General features: G+C 47.4%; 1 protein-coding gene and 1 long non-coding RNA gene across 3 annotated transcripts in view; one reads left to right on the top strand and one right to left on the bottom strand.

The window, feature by feature from the left end:
- The window catches only part of TRAPPC9 (trafficking protein particle complex subunit 9), a 3,490,818-nt gene that overhangs the window by 101,013 nt on the left and 3,366,335 nt on the right, over positions 1 to 23,470 (top strand). The window lies entirely within an intron of this gene.
- On the bottom strand, positions 12,924 to 14,469 carry LOC138498694 (uncharacterized). Its single transcript, XR_011278839.1, has 3 exons — positions 14,380 to 14,469; positions 14,176 to 14,305; positions 12,924 to 13,336 (listed from the first exon to the last, which is right to left on the bottom strand). It is a non-coding gene; the product is annotated as an uncharacterized lncRNA (long non-coding RNA).

Raw genomic sequence — 23,470 nt, 5'->3', positions numbered from 1 at the left:
GGTCCTCTCTTAGGCTTCAGTGTTTTTATCTTTGAGCACAGTGATGGGGCATTTCCAAATGAAAAGCCTCCACCCCCTCCACCCCAGTTACCTACCTACCTACTACCAAGACAATAACATTGAGTATCGCAATAAAACGCCTTTTCGTTCATTTCCATGATGTCCACTACCACAACATGCAAAACGGGTTTGCTTTTATGTGCATAGTCCGGTGATCTTTATATCATTACAGCATATCATCAGCTTGTTTTGTTCCTCCCCTCCCTTTCTGCACCCCTCTCACTCACCTCTTGTTTTCCTCTGGCTCCTCCAGAAATGTCGTCAGGCCTAGTACGGTAGTCGCCTGTCTGTTTCCATTTCCATCCCACTCTCCCCATCCCTTCCTTATCTATGTCTTAGCTCTTGCACTATCTGAAATGTCATCAGGCCGAGTATGATAGTTTCCTTGTTCCCTCCCTTGCCTTGAAGTGCTTTGAAACACACTGTGTAAAGGCACTACATAAATAGACTATCATATCTCATCAATAAGAGCATGTTGGCAGTTGGCTGTACTCTCTATATCGAAGAGCCCTTACTGCACTATTTCTTTTAGTGTGTGTCTTAAAGTGCAAAAAGTGTACTGTTGTAAATCCGTTTTTTTTTTTACACCTGCAACTCTAGTGTCACTCATTCATAAATGGGATTATGACTAAATGCAAATGGGCTTGCAACAGACAGTCACCATTTGAAGCGTTAGTCGACTACCCTACCCCAGACTTTAGGTATAGTTGCCCCCCTTACAGCTGACATGGCAAACAATGCAGAGGTAGACCTCTCCTCTCAATCTCATCTCTCCTCCACTGAGAACGATGATCGCTTGATATAAAATGTATCCGTGATTCATACCCATGTCAACCGTGAGGCCCTTTTAGAATACCAGAAAAAACAGAAAAGAAGAAATATCTGGTGTTTGCTAACACCTATAGCAATCTGTGAAACCGCATTAAAAGAATCGTACATCGCAGCTGGAAAATCTTGAAAAACGGGAAAAACCCAGTAGAGAGACCTCTAATAGCGTTCTGAAGGAGTAGAACAATAAAGGATCAGATCACGTGGAACAACATTACTAGAAAGATGAACCAACAACACACATTAACTGAGAGTTGGGGTCTACAGGACACTACCCATGTGGAAGCTGTACATGCTGCTCGCAAACGAAAAAAAAGTACCGAAATTGATCTAGGATTGACTAATGGAGACAAGAAACCCTCACGAACTGCAACTCAAAACTGGTGGTATACGTTATATGGTTCCCGTGCAAAAAGATTTACATCGGCAAAACTGAAAGGAAGGTGAAGACGCGGATCACGGAGCACAAAAGCTGTATTAAAAATAGAACTCCTGCAGCTACACTAGTAGGGCATTTTGTGGAACAAATACACAAGGTGGAAGGACTGACCTGGTCAGTAGTCTTATTTGATCAAACCTAGCAATGATGCGAATTTGGACAAAAAGAAACAGTTGAAAAAAGAGAAGGAATTGATTTTTCTGACCAAAAGTATGGAGCTGGGATTAAATGAGACCAGATTAATGTAGAACTGTCTGAGTATTTGAAACATACCATCTTTTTGCCAAGCAGCATAAGTTGTAGCAGGGAGATGATTGAGTGTTGTTCACATAGCAGCCTATTGACGGATATGTCCTAAGAAAATAATGGGAATGACCAAGCTTTGCAGACATACATGGAGCCAAAGTTGGTATAGTAAAAATAGAAAGAACATATTTTTCCACTACAAGAGGAGAAAATCAGAAATTAAGATTTCTCGAGGAAAGACTGAAACTGTAACCTATATGTCTATCGGCCAGGTATGAGGTGAATTTACTATTGGGCCTTGTTGGGGACGTAGAAGATCGTACTTTGGTGTAGATATGGCAGGTTAAGGCACGGGCGAACAACTGGAATCTAGTTACGAGGCAACCAGAATCCTAACCAACAAGGTAGTTAAAAAGTTGGAGAATACTGTGGAACAAAGAACATGCTGACAAAACACTAGCTAAAGCATGATTGGCTGCTATGAGCTTAGTGTTCGAGTAAAGGACCTTTTTGAAACACATGACAGCGAATGTGTCGATGCGCGACACAGCATGTAGAACGCGATGATAAAGCTCAAAAGTAGAAACAACACAGCAAAGGGAAACTGCCTGCAGAAAAAGAGACAATCTTGTGAGGCTGTGGAGATAAGCACCTACCCCGGCTAAAGAAGGTCCGGAGAAAAGTGCAACAAACAACTAATCGGTGGAACATGGAATTAGGTAAGGAAATGGGAAGTTGCCAGTAACGTGATGAAGGCAATCCGGGTAAACCATGAATAATGATAGGACTCACTTAAACAAGTGGGACTAATGTAGTTTCCCATTGTTTGTGTTTTATTCTGTAGTACGGCGCAAGTACGTAACGTAGATGATCCCAATGATAGGACTGCGTGCAAGAAACATGATCAAGAGCAGTACTTGAATAGCGGTAAGGGCTAAGAAACGTCTATTAAGGAAGAGACATAATCATGAGAAGCACCAAATTTGTATGTGACTTGAAAGGGGTTAGAAATAAACTGGTTGCCCCCCACATTATCTTTGCCTCGCCTTCCAACGTTTACGTGCCGAGACCTAACATAGGGATACTAGCACAAAACTACCACGGACGCTGCGCCTTTTGCGTGAAGGCTATTTTAGCTCTAGTAGATTAGCCGTTGACCGTTAGGGGTAAGAACAATGTTCATACTTAAACGCTGTTTTCTGAGCTTACGGAAACGAAGATCATTTTACTTAAGAAGGAGGATGCTATTGAAAGTGGATCCAGAACATGATTGTCTCTTTAAATGAAGGGGCACAAGCCAATGGCTTATCGGGGAAAGAGATGGAAGCCGTATGTAAATACATATGATATGTTTCTAATGTGTGACTGCAATTAAACCTGCGAGTTATCAAATGCGCAGGAGACCAAACCAGGAGAGAATGATAAGATAAGGGAATGGAAGGATGTAGTAATCTGCCCTTCACCGTGTAAAAGACACAGCAATAATGTTGTAAATGAGATGCAGCTAGGCTTGCTAATACTAAATCAAGCCCTTTTCTTGCCTTTTTAGGCAGATGCCTACAAAGGCTCAGATGTGAAAGAGAAGGGATTGAGGCTCAGGACCATTCTCTCCGTTGTGTCCAGACATAAGGAAACTGTTTGACATAATGCAATTGTACAATTCTTTTTTCTGTATACCCCTGATGAATTTCCTGAATATAGTGGATTGAAGGATGAATGAGGAATGAAACATCTCGGGTGATGAGGTGAATGTTGAATAAGTAGATGAATGAGTAGTTTTCACGAATATTATATGTGAGGAAGGACTATTCTGTGACTTGCCTGATAGTGAGGTGGAACAGTAAATAAGGTCGGATGAATTTAGCTAAAAGCTTTGATACAAGAAACAGTTCTGTACAGACTATTGTAGATTGATTGTGCGTACTTATTTAAAATAGAGTAATGCTGCTGGTTGAGAAAAATTGTTTTTCTCCTGTTAAAACAAATCTGAAAAATGGCACAAATCATTTTTGTGACTATTTGTGGTCGTTTTAATGTTGAATAAAGAGATATATATTTTTTGTATGAAGTAATCAGGATCCACGTATTGAAATTTTAGTGGTTACAATGCCTCTGTGAATCTTTGTTTTTGGAGTAAAAGAGAAGCAGTCAAAAAGGTTGAGCTATTAAGGGGTCAGCCTAAAAAGCAAGGGACCCTCTAAACATAGTTAATGTACGATATTGTGTTAATTCAAGAGGGCTGTTTAGAGTGGTCCATAATCAGGATCCACTTATTGAAATTTTAGTGGTTACAATGCCTCTGTGAATCTTTGTTTTTGGAGTAAAAGAGAAGCAGTCAAAAAGGTTGAGCTATTAAGGGGTCAGCCTAAAAAGCAAGGGACCCTCTAAACATAGTTAATGTACGATATTGTGTTAATTCAAGAGGACTGTTTAGAGTGGTCCATATAAATATTCCCTCAAGTCTCCCTAAGGTGTGTGTGAGCATACCCATGTCAAACAATGGCTACAAGCATATGGGTTTATCACACACACCTTTCTGGGGCGTCTGTTTTGGAATTGAGGTATGCTGGGCAGTTTTAAGTGATCTCAAGTGTTGTCAAATAATTAAACATTCCTGGCTTTTAGGCTCATAAGATTGACATGTTTTGAAGTTTGTTTGTATGCATGCTTGCTTAAATGTTTGTGTGTGGTGGAGGGTGCGGGATGCTTTGTGGCAAATGAGAGCAGCATGACGCAGATCAGGGGACAGGAAAAACCTAATGAGATGGGCCGCAGGATTTGATTTGGGCAATAGCAGCACAAAAGGAGCATGTATTGTTGAGACCGACCCTTTTTGGGCACTGGCAACGTGAAGATTTTTTTATGGGGTGATGTTGACATCTATTTTTTTTTTTTTTTTTTTTACATTTATTTTGTAAAGTTTTATTTTTGTTGGCAGAGACATACATGTAAGCTAAAGTAGATGTCCCAACAGGAAAAGGATTCAAGGTATGCCAGTCAAAACTATTAACTACGGGAGATCCACCAGGGGGCGCAGAGATATGTAGACATCTCTCAGCTAGTCTCCACCTCGGGGCGCCTAAATTGGAGATCTGAGCCCCCCCAGTTTGTTGGCACCGGACCCCGACCCCCACCACTGTCTGCCGACATCCTCGAGCACCACCTGAGCCTTTTTCCGGCACCCGGAGGTGCCGGGAACCCGGTGAACGAAGCCTCCCTGGCAGCGAGCGAAGACGGTGGTCTCCTCGTCCCGGCTGAGGAGCTCCGCGGTGAGCTCACCAGAGTGTCGGTGGGGGAGGGGCAGTGCCAGCACTGGCGCGTACCAGCGAAGAGGATCCCCTCGGCGTACTGTGGCCCGTGATGGAGTGAGGAACACGTCGGAGGATCCTGCATCGACCTGCAGACCTAGGGAATTTTCTGTCGGCAGGCGACGCAGGCTTGTGATTGCAGTCTGTGCCCCTTTCCGACATCGGTAGCCGGGACACCGGCCTGAAAATAGGAGAAGCGGCCCATCCCCCCAATGCAGAGATATTTGGTGCCGTAGAGGTGGTCGGCACGTCAGTCCTCCCCGCTCCTCCCGCTGGCTGCGAGGTGGAGGAGCACAGAAGCCGCGGGGTGGAGGAGTGCAGAAGGAGATTTGCATGATGATGATTTAAGTGCAACTTGCCTGGTCCCCACCGTCGGGACTGGGGTTTGTGATCCCCTGCGGCTGTGGCGCTCCTGGGGCCCGGGAAGCCAATCTGCTGAGGCCCACACGTCATCGCTGTGAGTAGGAGTGTGGACTGGACATCCAGGTGCAGGCCTACGGCGCGAGGAGAAGCAATGGTGTGTGGCATTAGTGTTTTCCCAGGGAGGCGGTCTGTAAGGGCCGGTGTGGACAGTCCTACCTAGGGAGCGTTTTCATTGAACTTTGCTGGGATCTGTCCAGTGCTCTCCTTCACGTTGTGCCAGTGGCTAGAGCCTCCCTATCTAATTTTCTACTTGCTGGGTGGTGCTTACAGCGGTAGCACGCAGATAGAGAGGCGCCCCTCCTTCATCCCCCATCCTTGCGTCTTACCAGTCTGGTTGAATACTGCGCCACTCTTCATACTAGAAGACATTAGCTTGCACTCCCGCGATGGGGCCGCCTCCCTGCTCCTCCACAACCATATCAACACAACGGAGGGAGTGGGCTCCCTGTCAATCTTGATCTTGTGGCAGCCCCAGTACGAAGCGGCCATCCTTTCACTGGCCACATCACTGCACAGATAAGGGGATTGATTTCAGGCACACATAACAGCGGCAGTCACTGGGAGAGACCCCCTGACTCCAAGCCTGTAGTAAAGGAATCATCGGGGGGCCTCCTATGGGTCCTCACTGGGCCTTAGTCTCTGGCATAAGCCCAGAGTGGGCGCAGATTACCTCCACTGGGTGACGTCAGGACAGTTGAGAGGTCCACCTGAACGTGGAACCAAGGAGGAGGGACTGTCCTTTGGCAGGGGGCGACCGGTCCCCAGGAACCGCTAAGAACCAGAGAAGGTCACAGTATAGGTCTTGGGGCGAGCCTGCAGCCCTCCGGGGGAGAGGACTTGAGATCTGACCTGGACACCTAAACCAGCACAGTACACTATCCGACCTCTACCTGTAAACCATCCAGCCCAATACCCAACGGGGTCCGTTTGGGCCTACAATCACTTGGCCCACTGAAACCTACTGTAACCCATTACAGCCACTGTCTACCCTTAGCAGTCACATAGTCTTACTGCCTGTGGCACGCATGATCCCTTCCATTTCCATCGCCCCATGTGTTCCTGGGATATCATAGCAAGTTCTGCTGCTGGTCCACGCGTTCAAAGAGACATACGGGCTGAAGCTCATGTCCCCAATTGCCTAGAACTGTGTTGAGATCTGCCCTCATCAGCAGCCTGGTTCCGAGGAATCGTCCTGAACATACTCTTACTATTGGCAGCCGGGAACCACACCAGAACGTCACAAGGTCGGCGTCCCACTGCTCCTCCTGTAAGGCTGGCGCCATCTGACCGAAGTAAAATCTCCCCCAGACCTCAACAGCACGCGTCATAGACATATCTGTATAGATCCCCAATCAATCTATCCTAACCCCTTGCTCCCGTATTGCTGGCGCTCCAGGTGGACCTGTCGAGTGCTAGCGGTTAGCGGGGAACCTAAGGAGGTGAATTCCAGCAGCCACGCAGCTTCAAGGATAATCAGTAAAACGCGCTTAGCGAGAGTATAGCTGCGCCCCGACGACCGCTGCGGTCTAGCTATACATACACAAAGAATCACCGAAACTGTGCCTTACCGACAGGACCAGCACCCTAATTCTCAATCCTACAACGTGAGAAACTGGGTCCATGGGCCACAACACCCCCCCAAAGTCACTACAACATCCGTAAGCAAAGGCGACATTAAGGCACTCCAACGACCCAGAGAACGCAACAAAACAGCCAGGTACCACGTTACGGCTCTAAGAGCTCTACGCAGTGAAGGAAGCATACGCTTGGATTCAAGGAGTCATCCCCCTTGAATTCCGAGTAGCACGGTCTGCTCCCGACGGATCAGCCCTGATGCCGGGAGTCAGAGGAAGAACTGGACAGTCAAAACCAAGAATCCAAGCCAAAACTCCAGTGGGCCAAATTGAAAAGTGCTGGGGTCAGAGTCAACGAGAGGAGAGTCAGTCACCCCCCCTACTGGTTGACCGTACAGCAGAAACAATATCATCCACAATGTCGTCAGATAAGGAGGAACTCCTGAACTGTCTGAAGGGGATGGAAGCCCGACTCACAAACTCATTCCACAACCAGCTGGAACAGATGAAAGAAGAATTGAAATCCTCCCTCCAGGAAGTAAGCAGAGAAATGACAGACCTGGGAAGCAGAGTAGATACAGTCGAAAATGGCTTATCAACTGTTGCAGAAGAATCTAACCAGAACAGTATCTTCCTGGAACAGCTGGCTACCGCAACAACCAACTTGGAACTACAAGCAGAAGACCTTGAAAACCGCTCAAGACGATCCAACATCAGAGTCAAAGGCCTCCCCGAAACAATCCAGGACTGTGACCTTAAAGATACAATGCAACTGTGTTTTGGCAGCCGGAAACCCAATCAGACCAAATCGGCTTTGATCGTATACATCGAGTAGGCCAAAAACAGAATGACCCGGGTGCAAGACCCAGAGATGTGCTAATAGCAGTAACGTCCTACGGTCAGAAAGAAGAAATACTGAGAGCAGCAAGATTCCACAATGACCTCACAATCAATAGTTCCCATATTCAACTGCATCAAGACCTGGCACTCATCACGCTCCGCAAAAGAAGAATGATGCAGCCAATTACAAAGGTACTACAAGCAAAACAGATACGATATAGATGGACTCTTTCGGCTCTCATGTATGTGGGAGGGTAAACAGCAGAAGATTACTAATTGTGAGGAGGGTGGTGCAACCATGCATCTAGAAGAAGTCCAGGAATGTCCGATCGCCCGTACACGTCCCAATTCCCAAGACACTGCGAGTAAATCATGGGAATGGTCAATTGAGAAAAAGCGTAAACCAAAAAAAAACAGAGAAGCCAAAAATCCAGCAATAGAGCCAAGAATGACAAGATGCGGAAGGACGCTCAAAGAATCGGCTAACCAGGCAATGTACAGCAGCAGAACAATGATGGAGGTTTATCAAAACACACGAAACCTACACAGAAAAGAGGGAACAGCACACCTAAAAGGGCAGCTGAGAGGGAGAACTGGAAGGCGGCGAGTAGAACAAAACGTATCAAAAACTACAGCAACGGCACAAACCAGAGCACTGGGGCACCAAAAAGTAAACATGGAAGGCATAGACACAACTCAATCCCAGCTTGTAACAGCGCAACCCCTCCTAAACCAAAATGGCTGAATCAAGAGTCAGATCTCTGAACGTACAGGGCCTGAACTCACCAATAAAACGCTGGCCGATACTAGACAGGCTGAAATCAATGCAGACGACGATTGGGCTCCTGCAGGAGACACACCTCCTCCCCAAAGACGAAAAGCGCATGTCCAGTCGGTGCTTTCCACAACAATATTTTGCTTCAAGTGGTGAGAAAAAAAGAGGAGTGGCTATACTAATTGGGAAGGCCCTAGACTTTAAAAAACTACAAACTTGCAAAGACAAAGAAGGCAGATACTTGGGGCTTAAAGGGCTGATAAAAGGAAAATTATACACAATCATACCAATTTACGTTCCAAATAGCCGCCAAGATGTGTTCATAACGGATCTGCTGGGCAGACTCGGCAGCTGGTGTGAGGGCCAACTGATAATAGGTGGCGACTTCAACTGCGTTATGGACCCAGTGCTGGATAAGACTCTTCCCCCAACTACCACTGATCAGAAAAACAGACAAGCCCTGGGCCGGTTCTACAGAGAATTAGGAGTGATTGAAACCTGGCGATTCTTCCATGGAGATGGGAGAGAGTACACCCACTACTCAGCGGTTCACCTCGGTTACTCCAGGATAGATATGAGCCTAGTATCCACATCATTAGTTCCGCAAATAACGGAAGTAGAAATTGGAGTGGAATATCATTCAAACCATGCACCAGTGACGGTGGGTGTGGACTGGGGAGTGGAAGGGAACAGAGTTAAACCACCCTGGAGATTAAATGAAATTCTCCTAAAAGACATTGCACTAAGAGCCCATATGGAGACCGCCATCAACAACTACTTTACACAAAACAATAATGGGGAAACGACCTGGGGGGTAATATGGGACGCAGGAAAATCAGTGATCGGGGGAGAATTCATGTCACAAGCAGCGGCATACCACCGCGAAAGAGCACTAGTGACAAACCAACTAGAAAAAGAGGTGAAAGCTGCAGAAGCCCAACACAAGACTCGGGGCTCAAGGAAAACCTCAAGAGCACTACGGAAAATCAGAGCTCAACTGGAGAACCACACGGCGGACCGGTGGCCCAGTCGCTGCTAAAAGCAAAACAATCCTACTACATACATGGAGGCAAGGCTAATCGATTCCTGGCAGCAAAACTGAGAAAACAAAAAACCCAGAACTACATAGTGCAGCTAAATGACTCCCATGGGAAACCTCACACAGCAGAGCTAGAAAAAAAAGAAATAATGAAACGATTTCACACGGAACTATTAAAGGGGGAAAATCAAGACTCAGAACATCAACTCAACTATATCAACTCTCTCCAGCTGCACCAAATTGCAGAGAAAGACAGAACCAATCTTGGGAAACCAATTACGGCCCAAGAAATCAGCAACGCTATCACAGCACTACCAGCAAATAAGACTCCAAGTCCAGACGGTTTTGGCAATGGCTATTACAAAACATTTCGTACACAATTGCTAGGTCCGCTGTCAAAACTATTCAATACAATTAGAGAAGAGGGGAAGGTCACGCAAGATATGGGGAAGTCCATAACTATACTACCCCTAAAGCCAGGCAAAGATCCCAAAAACTGTGCAAGCTATCGGCCTATAGCACTGCTGAACTCAGATGTAAAAATCTACACGAAAATTTTAGCAACTCGTCTAATGGAAATCCTTCCAAACATAATACAGGATGACCAAGCAGGGTTCATTGCCGAAAGACGCAAACAAGACAACATCAGAAGGGCAGTAGACGTCATAGACGCTAGGCGACGTACACAACAATCATTTGCAGTAGCGGCTCTGGATGCCACCCGGGCCTTCGACAGCATGGACTGGGGCTATCTGAGTTTGATTTTGGAGCGGTTTGGTTGCGGTCCAGAATTTACGAAAATGGTGCTCGCCAACTACCGACACCCATCGACAAGCTTCAGGATCAATGGTCAAGGCACCGAATTTGTGGCGATTGGAAGGGGCACACGACAGGGCTGCCCTCTCTCTCCCCTAATTTTTGCAATGGCAATGGAACCATGTGCAATGCAGATTCGCCAGGACGTCCCTATCAAGGGAGTGACAATAGGTCAGGAAGCCCACAAAATAGCCCTATATGCAGACAACATCATGCTCTTCATGGGAGACCCAAAAATACAATGCCCAGAGCCATGGCCCAGTTGGAGGAATTCAGACAGGTCTCGGGGTTCTCCATAAACTTCTCCAAATCAAAAGCTATGAACATAACGGCAAGGAGAGAGGATGTCGAGACTCTGGCGAGATCATTCCCAATGCCCTGGGTTGAAGGAAAACTGCAATATTTAGGAATTTACATCGCCAGCGATCCACACAAACTATATCAGACAAACCTAACACTGCTGTGGAAACAATTACAGGAAGACATGCGCAGATGGGATTCCCAGGAGCTGTCATGGTTGCTTGCATCACAGCAGTCAAAATGACCATTCTCCCCCGCCTCCTCTATGTAGTAAGCTCACTGACAGTGCCAATACCACCAGCCAAGATCCGGGAGCTGCAGAACGCGGTATTCAAATTCATATGGTATAATGAGAAACCTAGAATCCAGAAACTAATCCTAATGCCCTCCCCACATATGGGTGATCTGGGAGTTCCAGAAATGGACAGATACATTATGGCGGCACAATTAGCACCAATGCTGAGATGGGCGAAACCAGAAGAACATAAAGGATGGTGCAGAATCGAACAAACAGTCTCAACCATCCCCCTAATAGCCCTTCTGAGCCGGAGCAAAGAAAACCGAAACAGAGAATCCTTACTAGAAATGACAAAATGGTCTCTACTAAGTTGGGACAAAGCCCGGAAAAAGAAACACATTCCTGGTGGAATGGGTCCATATACGCCACTGATGGGCAACCCAGATTTCACTCCGGGTCTTCAGCGTGGATATTGAGTGGGCTGGGCAGGGGCAGAAACGACGCACCTGAAAGACATGTACAAAGACGGCGCTCCATTGCTCTTCACAGATTGCCAGTTGAAATTCAATATAGGTGAAAACGAACGCTATAGATATGCGCAAATTAGACACTGGATTACTCGCCCAATGGTGAAGAAGGCGGGCATTGGAACACCATCAGGCCTAGAACTGTAGCTTCAAGAAGGCAACACAGCAAAGGGGGTCTCTAGACTCTACAAACTCCTCCAACGACCAGCCAACCGACCATCTCGCATACAAAATGAATTGGGAAAGAGATATGCAAGAGTCACTAACGGAGAATGAATGGTACCAAATATGGGCACGTGCACACAGCACCTCCAGATGCACTACAATAAAGGAATCTACTTACAAATTGTGCCTTAGATGGTATATGACCCCGAACCGCATCCACAAAATGACAGTCTTACTCACCAAACTGTTGGAGGAACTGCAGGGAGAAGGGAGACTTGTTCCACATGTGGTGGACGTGTCCTAAGGCAGTCGCCTACTGGAAGGAAATACTAAGCTACATAAAAGACATTTTAGGAGAGGACTTGCCGAGATCTCAGAAGACAATTCTCCTAGGAGTCCCTATAGAAGGGAAATACGCAATGTCGGGAGCAACAGCCAAACTTATCACCCATCTATTATCAGCAGCCAGAATGACTCTTGCACAAAATTGGAAAAACAAAGAAGGTCCAAATTCAGCATGCTGGTGGGTTAAGATCTGGGGGGGTGATGACTATGGAGAAGATATGCGCCATCAGCACTGGTAAATACCTAAGATTCCTAACTATATGGAATCCATTTCATGAACATGCACGTGACAGAGAAGCTCATTTCTTTAAACCCTTCCTGCTCCGAAATACACATGTAACATGAACTCCCTCAAAACGAAGATAATGAGACGCTGAGGTTAAGAAGGGGAAGAAAACTTCAAAAGTTTAGAATCTGAAATGTAAAACAACACTTACAGTTGGGGGGAGAGGATCCTATAGAGGTTAAGAGGTTAATAAAAAGAAGTGGGTGAGGGGGTAGGAGAGAGGGAGGGAGTGAACTGAGGGGAGAACTTGAGGTAAAGTGTATCCTAGCGATCTGAAAGACACGAACAGGTGTTAAATGTAGCGCATAAGAGTTTAATGTTGTCAAATGCTATGTTGTAATTGCTTATATGCTTTCGAACCAAAGATAAACATGGATAAAACTATTAACTGCACCCCATCTCTCTGTATGAGTAAATCCCTCCCGGCACTCTCCTACATAGGAAAGTGATGTAGATGCTAGTTTTAATTACTAGACCATGGGTATTTGTTGACAATATTTGCAGAGCAGTGATCCGTAATTACTTGAACTATCTTCCACTTTATACTTTTAACAGAAAAAGTGCATCAATGTATACATTGTGCTACCTAAAGAAACATAACAACACAAAAATCTGCAAAATAATCAATATCACAATTTATTAGCAAAAATCAACAAATATATAGACAAGAAAAATTAAGGTTCTTTTTGAAATGAAGAACTAATGATCCCAGGTTTGTACTTCAACATAAACTAAACATGCTCAAGTAAACAAAACCAGAAAAAACATTTAAATTAATAGCATGAGATCCTTTAACATGCACATATTAATTTGAAACAATTGAGTTGTTATTTGATCCTTCATAACAAATCCATATACGACATACCAGACAACCCAACCCAATGGTTACATTTGTTGCCAAATGGTACAGTTCATTCAGACTCAAAAAAAGAAGAAAACCTACAGGATTATACTTGATAATCTGTGAATCTACTTGGGGTTTACGTGAGGTGGCTGTCAAAGTTAAAACACAGCCAACTTTCACCCGCTTGACAAGGTGTTGCCCAGGTAGGTGTATTCTACGTTTCGGCGTCGATGTATGCAACGCCTTCCTCAGGAACAGAGTTATATGCACTAAAAAGTGACCCCTGGGAAAAAAATGAAAATTAAAAAAAGTTAAAAAAATTAAAATGTATATTGTATGTATGTAATTTAAAAAATTGAGTCAACACATGAAATGCTAGCTTTAATAGGCAGACTGACATGGAGCCTTCACTCTGTACTCAAGCCAGTGCTCCCCAAAGGCCACTTGTGGGGTTGACTCTAATTCACCCTAAAAAAGTCAGAGTATTACAGTCTCGCAATTAATATAAAAACACTCATAGGTAGGTGCGTTCTAGGGCAGAAACCGTCCCAAGAAGTGAAGAAGAAAAAGAAAAAGTGGTACAGAAAAAGATAATCTGACTGTAACCACACCTGTTGGCTACATCCTTCAGGAGTGGAGAATAAAGTTCCTCACCACGCATTTACAAGCAACAAAACGGAAAGCGGTGTCTGTATAGAGCCACAGCATCTGGACCCACAATGAAATAGTTAGGATTGGCAACATGTGTGCCACAAATCAACCCAGAAGTGCCTAATAGATATGAGGCAAACATCACCAAAAAACCTCAATCAATGGTGAAAAAATATAGAACCCAGAATCAAAAATGGAAGTGCAAAAACCTGCAGCAGTAACTAACTCACGGCTTGTAATTATGCCGGACCCTCTCGCAAAGTAAGGTCAGTCTAGGTCACATGTGAATCAGATGTGACTCACAACGAGGCGAGTAAAGAAAGTGCCCGGAAGTCCCTTGCTGCAGGGGAGAGCACAGAGAGTCACGTGTCTAGTTAACAGATGAAGCTAGGAAAACGAAAATAAGGGCTATTGTCAGAAAACCTAACAATTTGTATTCAAATAAACAGAACCACGTCCCCCATAGTGTACCTGTTGTCTGTGTGCAGGCAGCGGAAACGATGTAGAAAATCGCGCTGTAGTAGCAGGTTGCCAGCAAGGCTGGCAGTTTTGAAAGTGCGTGCGTCGGCGTGAGTCCGGGTAATGCGGTCCCAGCTGTGGGCTGCAAGAATGGACAGAAAATCAATCACTGTGTCCCTATGTAGATGGAACCTCAGTACAGTTCAGGGCGCTCACCAATCCTTCAGGTATTGGTCTCCACTCCGCAGGTCCCAACTAACAGCAGTCCTTCCAACGAGCAGCAAGGGCCAGAAAGGCCAGTGCAGCCCTGTTGTCCTAATAGACAGAACAGTGCCCCAGCACTTAAGTGGACAGAGGTCGTATTGCAACCTAAAGCCCCACTTAGCACATGCATATCTGTACATGCAGCATATGTGGTCCAAAATGTAAGTAGGGAGAGGAGAAGGACAATATTCACAATGAATCTTGGAAGGTCACTATAGATACATCCTCACGGTATCTCGAGGAAGACAAGCTTTGAATGGTTGTTGTATGATTAATGTGGTAACATAAAAATGGGAGTTTCCTCATGGAGTTCCCTTGTCCTGTCCCATGTCTGTAAACGGAAAATCTATCTGGATTCCTTATTGAGTAATGACTGTTGCATATTGAGGCTGTTTTTTACCACCTCCAGCACCCACCACTTCATCTCGTCTGGGGAGTGGGAAAATGCCACTAAGTGTGACACTAATGGAGCCGAATGATTTTTACATCGTATTTTTGAGCGATGTTCGTTGATTCTTATATGGACCGGCCGGCTGGTCTGACCCACGTATCGCAGGCCGCAAGGGCACTGTATGCAGTAAACCACATTACTGGTTTTGCAATTTGATAAAAATCGAATTTCCCATGTTCTATTCTCGATGGGAAAGCTTGTTGTTTTCTTAGTGAACTGACAAGCTCAGCAGTTCCCACAGGGAAAATGGCCCAACAATGGGCGCAACACTCTCTGGCTCACATTCAGTTTGCCTGGTGTGGAAGGATGAACCAGTTGGTCCTTGAGGTTTCTTGATCTCTTTTTTTTTTAATAACTCTGTTTATTGAATTTAAACAACAAAACATAAGAGACATATAAGAATAAGACATGAATCAGCAGTATACATGTGGAAGGCAATCTCAGCAGTATACAAGTTGAAGGCAGTCGTCCATATCAACGGGGCCCGTAGGGCCGAGGACCAGAAGACAACAAGACAACAATAGGACCAGGCAGGCAAACAAGGCAAGCATCACTACCGGTGCACCCCCACCCACAGAGCTTATTGAGCATCTAGCCATTTGCCCCATATTTTCTCGAATTTACGGGGGCAGCCCCTTGCATTATAAATTCGGCGCTCTAAGGTAGCACCTCGGTCCAGCTCGTTACTCCATCGATTCAGGCTCAATGGTTCGTCCGACCCCCAATTGGCCGCTATAAGCCTTTTGCTCGCCCCCAGCGCCGTTGCCAAGAACATTTTTTCATGTTTGGACAGGTCTACTTCCCCTCCAATGCCCAATAGTACCATCTTGGGGTCCCTGGGAATTGGTGTCCCCAGAGCGGCTGAGATTGTATTAACGCATTCCACCCAGAAGGCCTGTATCACCTGACAGTCCCATATCATATGGTAGAAGGTGGCGGGTTCAGTTTTGCATCGGACACATGTCTCGTCTTCTATTCCACCCCATCTGGCCATTGCAGTGCGCGAGTGATATGATCGATGTAGGATCCTCAACTGTATGAGCCTAAGCTTGGATTCTATCCCAATTTCTCTGGGGGACATTAATGCTTCTACCCAGTCTTCAGGTTCCAGGGGGCCCAGGTCCCTTTCCCACTTTGCCTTTAGTCCGTCGAGTTGTGGAGTCCCGAATGAGCTAAGGGCCTGATAGAGGCTGGATGTGACCCTAGAAGAGATGTACTGCGGGAGAATATTGGTCTCGATGGGGGAGCAAGGGGGTAGGACCGTCGTGTCGGGGAATTGGGCGCGGATTGCATGGGACAATTGCGCATGCCGAAACCGATCCATGGGAGCCAGGTTGAATCGTTCGCGCATGGTCTCAAAGCTCAAGAGGCGGCCCTCTTGTATAATTTGTGCTAATGTGTGCATTCCTTTGGTCAGCCAGTGACCGAAGGGGCCCATTTTTACCAGTTCTGGGAGGAGCGCATTGTGCCATATGGGTTGCGACAGTGTTGGCTGGCCTTCCCAGCCAATTAGCTTGTGAGCGGCCCGCCAAGCCCTCCGGATATGATGGGACATTTTGGGCAGCGCCGGGAGTTGGTCGCGGGTGGCGTAGAGGATTTGGAGCGGTGTTAGTGGGGACATGGTCTCCAGCTCTATACGGTTGTGTGGCTGTGTGGGGTCTGCATGTATCCAGTCATTCACTACTCCTATTTGTGTGGCCAAGTAATAGGTGCGTATGCAAGGTAACCCGATGCCTCCCTCCCACACCGATCTTTGGAGCGTGTCAAGGGCAATCCTGGATTGTTTCCCTCCCCAAAGCAATGTGCGCAGATTCTTGTCGATGAGTGCGAAGGTTTCCCGGGGGATGGGGAACGGGGCGTTCTGGAGGACATACAACAGTCTGGGAAGGGTCATCATTTTGAATAGTGCGGCCCGGCCCATTAGGGACAGGGGGAGAGATTGCCAGTGGGGGATGTCTCTGATGAACCGCTCTATTACTGGTTGTATATTAAGTCGGGGGAACCCATCGAGCGTCGGGTCAAGCCGTATACCCAGGTATTTGAATTCCCTGATAGAGACGCGATATGGGCAGGTCTCCGGGATCGCAGGCTCACCCCCCTGAATCGGGAAGAAGATGGTTTTGGCCTCATTAACCTTTAGGCCTGCAAAGGACTGATATTCCCCGAGTATGCGGGAGACCACCGGGCACGAGACACCTGGGTTACTAAGGTATATGAGCAGGTCGTCCGCATAGAGCGAAAGGCGGTCTTCCCCCCCTCCCGGCCAGACGAAACCATTCCAGTTGGTGTTAGCTCTAAGCTCAATCGCTAGTGGCTCGATGGCCAGGAGGAAGAGGAGTGGAGACAGCGGGCACCCCTGCCTCGTGCCTCGACCCAGGGGGAAAGGTTTGGAGGACATGCCGTTCACCCTCACCGTGGCCTCCGGGGATGCATATAACAGTTTTACCCACGATATAAATGTCTGCCCCAAGTTCATCCTGGCCATGATCTCCCACAAGGCATCCCACCCCACTGAGTCAAACGCCTTTTCGAAGTCCACCGCCAGGAGGGCGAGTGGAGCTGGTATCTCCTTTGCCCTGGATAGCGCCAATTGGACCCTGCGCAAGTTCATTCGAGTCGACTTATTGGGCATAAAACCGCATTGGTCCGGGTGGATTAGGGTCTCAATCACTTGCAGTAGTCTGTTGGCGTAGTTTTGGCGAGGACCTTCGCTTCGCCATTAATCAGGGATATCGGGCGATAGGAGGCACATTCCTCCGGGGGTTTCCCCGGCTTGTGTATCACCACTATGCATGCCTTCCTGAGGTCTGGGGGGAGTGCTCCTAGTTCCCTGCTGCGTAGAAACATGCGGTGCATGTGGGTGGGAAGCATGCTACCAAGGCACTTCCACGTTTCTGTTGGGAACCCATTGGGGCCCGGAGTTTTCCCGGGCTGGAGTTGTGCCAGTGCCTCCTGTACCTCAGTGTCAGTAATATCCGCATTCAGGAGGTCTGATTGGTGCTGCAGGAGTGTCGGGATTTCGATGTGGTCGAGGTATCGGGAGGGTTCGACTGATGGGTTCCCCGTGGGCGGGGTGTAAAGATTTTTGTAGTAGGTGGCGAATGCCTCGACGATATCTGAATCTTCCGTCAGTAGTGTCCCATCCGGAGATCTGATTGCCCTAACGTGTCCCCTGCTCTGCACGCGTCTCTCCAACCAGGCCAGTGTCTTGTTAGCTTTGTCGCCCCTTTCATATATTTGGCTTCGGACTAACTGGTGAGCATTTCGTGCATTGTCTAGGGATAGGTTACTGAGGGCGGCCTGCGCCGTGAGCATCGCCTCCTTTGCTTCTTGGGCGTTCTGTATGAGGGTTTGTCGCTCACACTCCAGGACGCGTGTCTCTGCATCCCTGACCTTCTGGACTTGGCGTTGTTGGTAGGCGGAGACCTTGGAGATAGCCTCCCCTCGTAGGACAGTTTTGTATGCCTCCCAGATCGTGATCTGGCAGTCCACCGAGCCCACATTGTGTTCGAAATATTCCGCTGTCGTCTTCTCTAGCTCTTCTGCAATCTCGGGAAGACGGAGATGGTACGTATTTAGGCGCCAGTTACGGTCTGAGCGGCAGGAAGAGTTCTTGAGGGTCAAGAGAAGCGGGGAGTGGTCCGAGATCCCTCTTGCGAGGAATACAGCATCGAGGAGCCTGTGGGTTATATTGCGAGGGATGAAGGCGTAGTCGATCCTGGAGAATGATTTGTGGACCCCAGAATAGAAGGAGAACCCTGCCTCGTCGCCATGGAGTGTGCGCCAGGTGTCCACCATTCCTGAGGTTTCTGCAAACGTGGTGAGTGGCGTAGAGGTGGGACGTGTTCCAGCTCTCCTATAGGTTCTGTCGATTGTGATGTCCATTACCTCGTTAAAGTCCCCTCCGAGCACCCACACATCCGCCTCCTCCTCCAGGAGTAAGTTCTGTAATTCAGCGAGCAGTTCCTTCGTCAGTGTGGGGGGGGCATAGAGCGCTGCCAGGCCCCATCTCTCACCCCAGATGTCCGCCAGCAACAGCACATAGCAGCCCCGGGGGTCCGTCCTGATCTTCCTAACATGGAGAGGAACTCTCTTGTGGACGAGTATCATTGTGCCCCTCGCCCCTTTCGTGAATCCGGCATGGTAGACCTTCGAGTAGTTGGATCTTTTGAAAAAGATGGTGTTGGTGCCTGTCAGATGTGTTTCATTTAAGAGGGCAATGTCTGGCGAGTGTCGGTTTAGGTACTGGAGTACCAGTCTTCGCTTTATGCTGGAGCCGAGGCCATTGACGTTCCAGGACAGTATCTTCACTTTGTTGGAGTTCATCCTGTCAGCGTGAGACTATTTGTTGGGGTGTCTGAGAGGATTAGTGGCCGTTGCATTTTCCCCCCGGGGGCATAAGTTGTTTCCTTCTCGGGGTGGGGGGGACCCCCAGCGGCCGCCTCGCATCGGAGTGTCTGAAGACTGGCAGGTGCCTGCGTCTCTGAACCTGGCCCACTGTAGTGTTTGTCTGACTTGCCTGCTTTCATTGTTTTCCAGCTTTCTTTTCCCGTGAATTTGCTTCTTCAAATCCCCAAAACTCCCCCCACCCTGCACTTCCCTTCCAACTGGGAGCACCTGTCGCCCTAACATCGAACTTATAACTTGTTGAACGTAAACTTCGTCGGAATGACCCGACCTAGGGTGGTGGCTCCAGTGGAGACGCCCTGACTGTGTTTGGAACTGCGGTGTCAAGGTGGTGGTGGCCGCGGTGGTGTAATTTCCATGGTGTCCCTTGGTGACCTCAGTACTGTGATGCCCAGGCCTCATCCGTTCTCAGTGGTATTCCTGAGGGGGGGTCTTGGTGTTTCTGTTTCGGGGCCCATCGGAGTAGGAGGCGGCGAGTCCTGCCCGGGCCCGGGTTTGCGAGCGGGCGGCCCAGAGGGCGAGCGCCGAGTCGTCGGCCCATTAAGGATCTGTGTTTCGAGCCAGTCCCATGCTTCTTTGGGGCTGTGGAATAGGTGTGTCGTTCCCTCGTGGTGGACCTTGAGCAACGCCGGGAAGAAGAGGGCGAACTTGATGGATAGAGAGTGAAGCTTTTTCTTAACCGAGTCAAACGACTGGCGGGCCCGCTGAACCTCCTTAGTGTAGTCCGGGTAGAACCCTACTTTATAGCCGTTGTATGTGATTGGGCCGGAGGCCCGTGCCATCTGGAGGATGGCGTCTCGGTCTCGGTAGTTCAGGAGGCGTGCAATTATAGTTCGGGGGGGGGGCTCCTGGGGTAGGTCGCCCAGTGGTCTTGATCTCTTAAAGGCAAACAATGACTTTCCTGAGGTCGGTAAACAGGTAGAGACCATGAGCCAGTATTTTAATAGTGCTTTTTTAATGACAAATGACTGTGTGCTGTAAGTGGTTACACATGTAATCCTCTCTTGTGGCAGGCTTCCTACTTGAGGAACAAGGAGATTTTCCCTTGGCGTAAACCTGGCTCTTTTTAGAGCATGTGCCACTAACTTCTTGGGGTAACCTCTAACCCTAAGATCACTAGCCAATTTATTGGCATGTTGATAATAGTCAGATATTTCTGTACATCTCAAGAACTGGCTGTAGGGCAAATTTTCCTTAAGGGACCTGGGGTGGAAGCTGGTAAAGTGGAGAGTGGTATTCCTATCAGTACCTTTCTTGTATAATGTACAGTGTAAGTGACCCAATTGTGCCTTAAGTTCCAAGTCCAAAAAATGAATGGATGTGTTGTCATGCTCCATAGTGAACTTAATGGCGGGGTGTTGGTTGTTTAGATAACTGAAGAAGACATTGAGGGACTCCAGATCGCCTTCCAAATAAAGATCAGTCGTCAATATAACGAAACCATTTCCCGATTTGTGGTCTAAATTGGTTATTGGCTGAAAGAACCCACTGCTCCTCAAAGGCCGCCATGAACAGAATGGCTAGGCTCGGAGCAAAGGCTGCCCCCATCGCCGTGCCTCTTGTCTGCAGATAGTACTGCCCTGCATATACAAAGTAATTCCTTTGTAGAGCAATTGTCATCAGTTCAATAATGAATCCTGCTGGGACCCTCTGTTGAGTCGCCTGCTGTGTTAGGAACCCGTGCATGACCTCTAGGGCGTCCTCTTGTGGTATGTTGGTATATAATGATTTTATATCCATTGTAACCAAGAGATCTTTTTCGCTGTCAAATGGTTCCCCTTCAAAGATGTTAATCATGGCCATGGTATCTTTTAAATAAGTCAGTTGACTTATGGGTTGCAGAAACATGTCTATGAACTTACAGAGAGGTTCCAGTAAGGAGCCGCAGCCTGATACTGTAGGTCTTCCTGGGGGGTTGGATTCATGTTTATGAATCTTGGAGAGGGCATAAAAGGAAGAAGTCCTCCCCTCGGAATGGGTCAAATATTCCATTTCCTCCCGTGTGATCCACGAGCGGTCTGCTGCAAATTGGGTGATTTCCCTAATCTCCTCTTTGATTTCTAAGGATGGGTTCTTACGCAGAGGTCGGTAGCTCCCCTGATCCTCCAAAAGGTCCATTACCATTTTATGATATTTAGAACACCACTATTCCTCCCCCTTTGTCAGCGGGTTTAATTACTAGGCCAGTTTTGGCTGTGATTTCTTCCATCGCCTGTTATTCAGCATTGGAAACATTATGTCTGGTTTTCTGTGGATTGTTCTGTAGTCTCTTGAGGTCTGACATCACACATTTCTCAAAGAGAATTATTTCTTAGGCTACCTGATTGTCAGTTGGAGTAAAACTCGATGGAACCCTCAGGACTGTATCTTGTGGGCTCTCTTCTTGTTCCTTGTCGCTAAAGAAGTTGCTGAGGTGCACTTTTCTAAAGAATTGTCTTAGTTCTCCTTGTGCTATAAACCAATCGGTCCTGTTGTTTGGGACGAATGATGAACCCTTACCCAGGAGCTGGATTTGGAAAGGAGACAATACAGTGTCTGATAAATTAAAGACTGGGATGTCTCTTTCCACTTCCCTATGGCGTACAGTATTGATCCTGTTGGCTACTGGGTGTAGCCCCTCCTGCGCGGTCGTTGCCACCATCTGCCGCCCCAAGGGTCACATGTTTGGTTGTAAAAATCCCCCTGGAAACCTCGAAACTGGCCTCTCCCTAAAAAGGCCTCTGGTTCCTGGATCTAAAGATTTGTGGTGGTCCCAGTGGGAGTTGATCCTCACCTGTAGAGTTACTACTGGAATCGGAGAATGTGACCCACCTGCGTGGTCTGCCTCTATTGTTCTTACTTTGTTGAGATCTATCCTGTGTCCTTTGTTGTGAATAGTCTGCACTGAGTGTTAGGGAGAATTCTCATCTATGGCTAATTTCCCTCACCTAGTGAGTCCCCCAGCAGCTTTGCTGGACTTCTGGAGTTTATATTTTTCCACTTTGTAAGAGTGGGAGCTTTTTCCCCCACTCTTACCTGTGTTTTGCTATGCGTTTCTACCTGTTTTTGTGATTGTGGACACTGAAGTACACCACTTCAGAAGCCCCCTTCTGTTTGTGTGTCACACAGCACCTTCAGTGCTGTGACACAGGGTTGTCTTTGAGACTTCCCTCGACTCAATTTCTGAGGCGACTACCATCCCCCAGAAAAGGGTAAAGTTACCATTAACTTTACTTATCTACCACAGATCCAGTACCCCCCATCTTCCATGGAGTACTGGAAAGGGTTAATTCATATCCCTTTTTATCTGTACCTCCTAGAGCATTGTTTCGCTCTTTTAACATTTAGACTTGGCTGGTGGCAGTGGTATCTACCCTAACTTTTCTACGGCGATTATATTAGATAAACGTGGTACTGTTCTTGGCTATTATATTAGACTCGAACATAAACCTGCTTGACCATATCGTCTTTCTTTTGGCCCAGGTTGGGTTTATTCGCCATTTCTTTTTGTTAAAGTCCTTCTTGTCTTACTTTAACTTCAAAGTCTTACTTTGCGCTGCAAACTAGATTCGCCTTCTTTGTTCGCTGTCTTTTGGCAGGCTTCTGCTCAGAAGCCCTCCTCAAGGCGCCTGGGTGTCTAGGTGGGCTGAATGTGAGGGAGGGGTGTAGGCACCCCCTGCACAGGTTATCCTAGGAAACCCAAGTCGCACTTTGTCATGATTGGCCAGGGTAGTTGTCTGGGCTGGACAACCCCCCTGCTGGGTGATTGACAGCCAGGCTGTGTGAATGTTTTTTTTTTTTTTTGCATAAAAGGCAGGTCTCTTGGGCTAGAAGTCAGAGAGTTGCCACTGGAACTACAAGGAACCGAAGAGAAGCAGAGAGAACGATGGCTGCTGCAACTACCCCGTCCCGGTGAAGCCCTGCTGCAGTCCTGAGATATCTTCCCTTCAACGACTCGGAGAAGATCCAGTCTGGAGTCTTCTTCCCTTGAGCTTAGTGGGGATAACTAGCTCATCTTCCACAGCCAGAGGATCCTCTTCCTTGGTCGAAATTGCTGCACTCTGCTGTAGTGGTCCGGATAGCCACCTGAAGAGCCTCTCCTGTTTTTAAGGAGTGCACCTTTTATTCCTCGTCGCTGCTGCCGGCTTCATCCCTGTGTGGTGCAGACCCCCTTCAGACGTCCTCCTTCACAACGAAGCTCCAGGA

Source organism: Ambystoma mexicanum, chromosome 5q, assembly GCF_040938575.1.
Source record: "Ambystoma mexicanum isolate Mex_15411 chromosome 5q, UKY_AmexF1_1, whole genome shotgun sequence".
Taxonomy (NCBI): domain Eukaryota; kingdom Metazoa; phylum Chordata; class Amphibia; order Caudata; family Ambystomatidae; genus Ambystoma; species Ambystoma mexicanum.
This window is presented reverse-complemented; position numbering and strand designations above follow the sequence as displayed.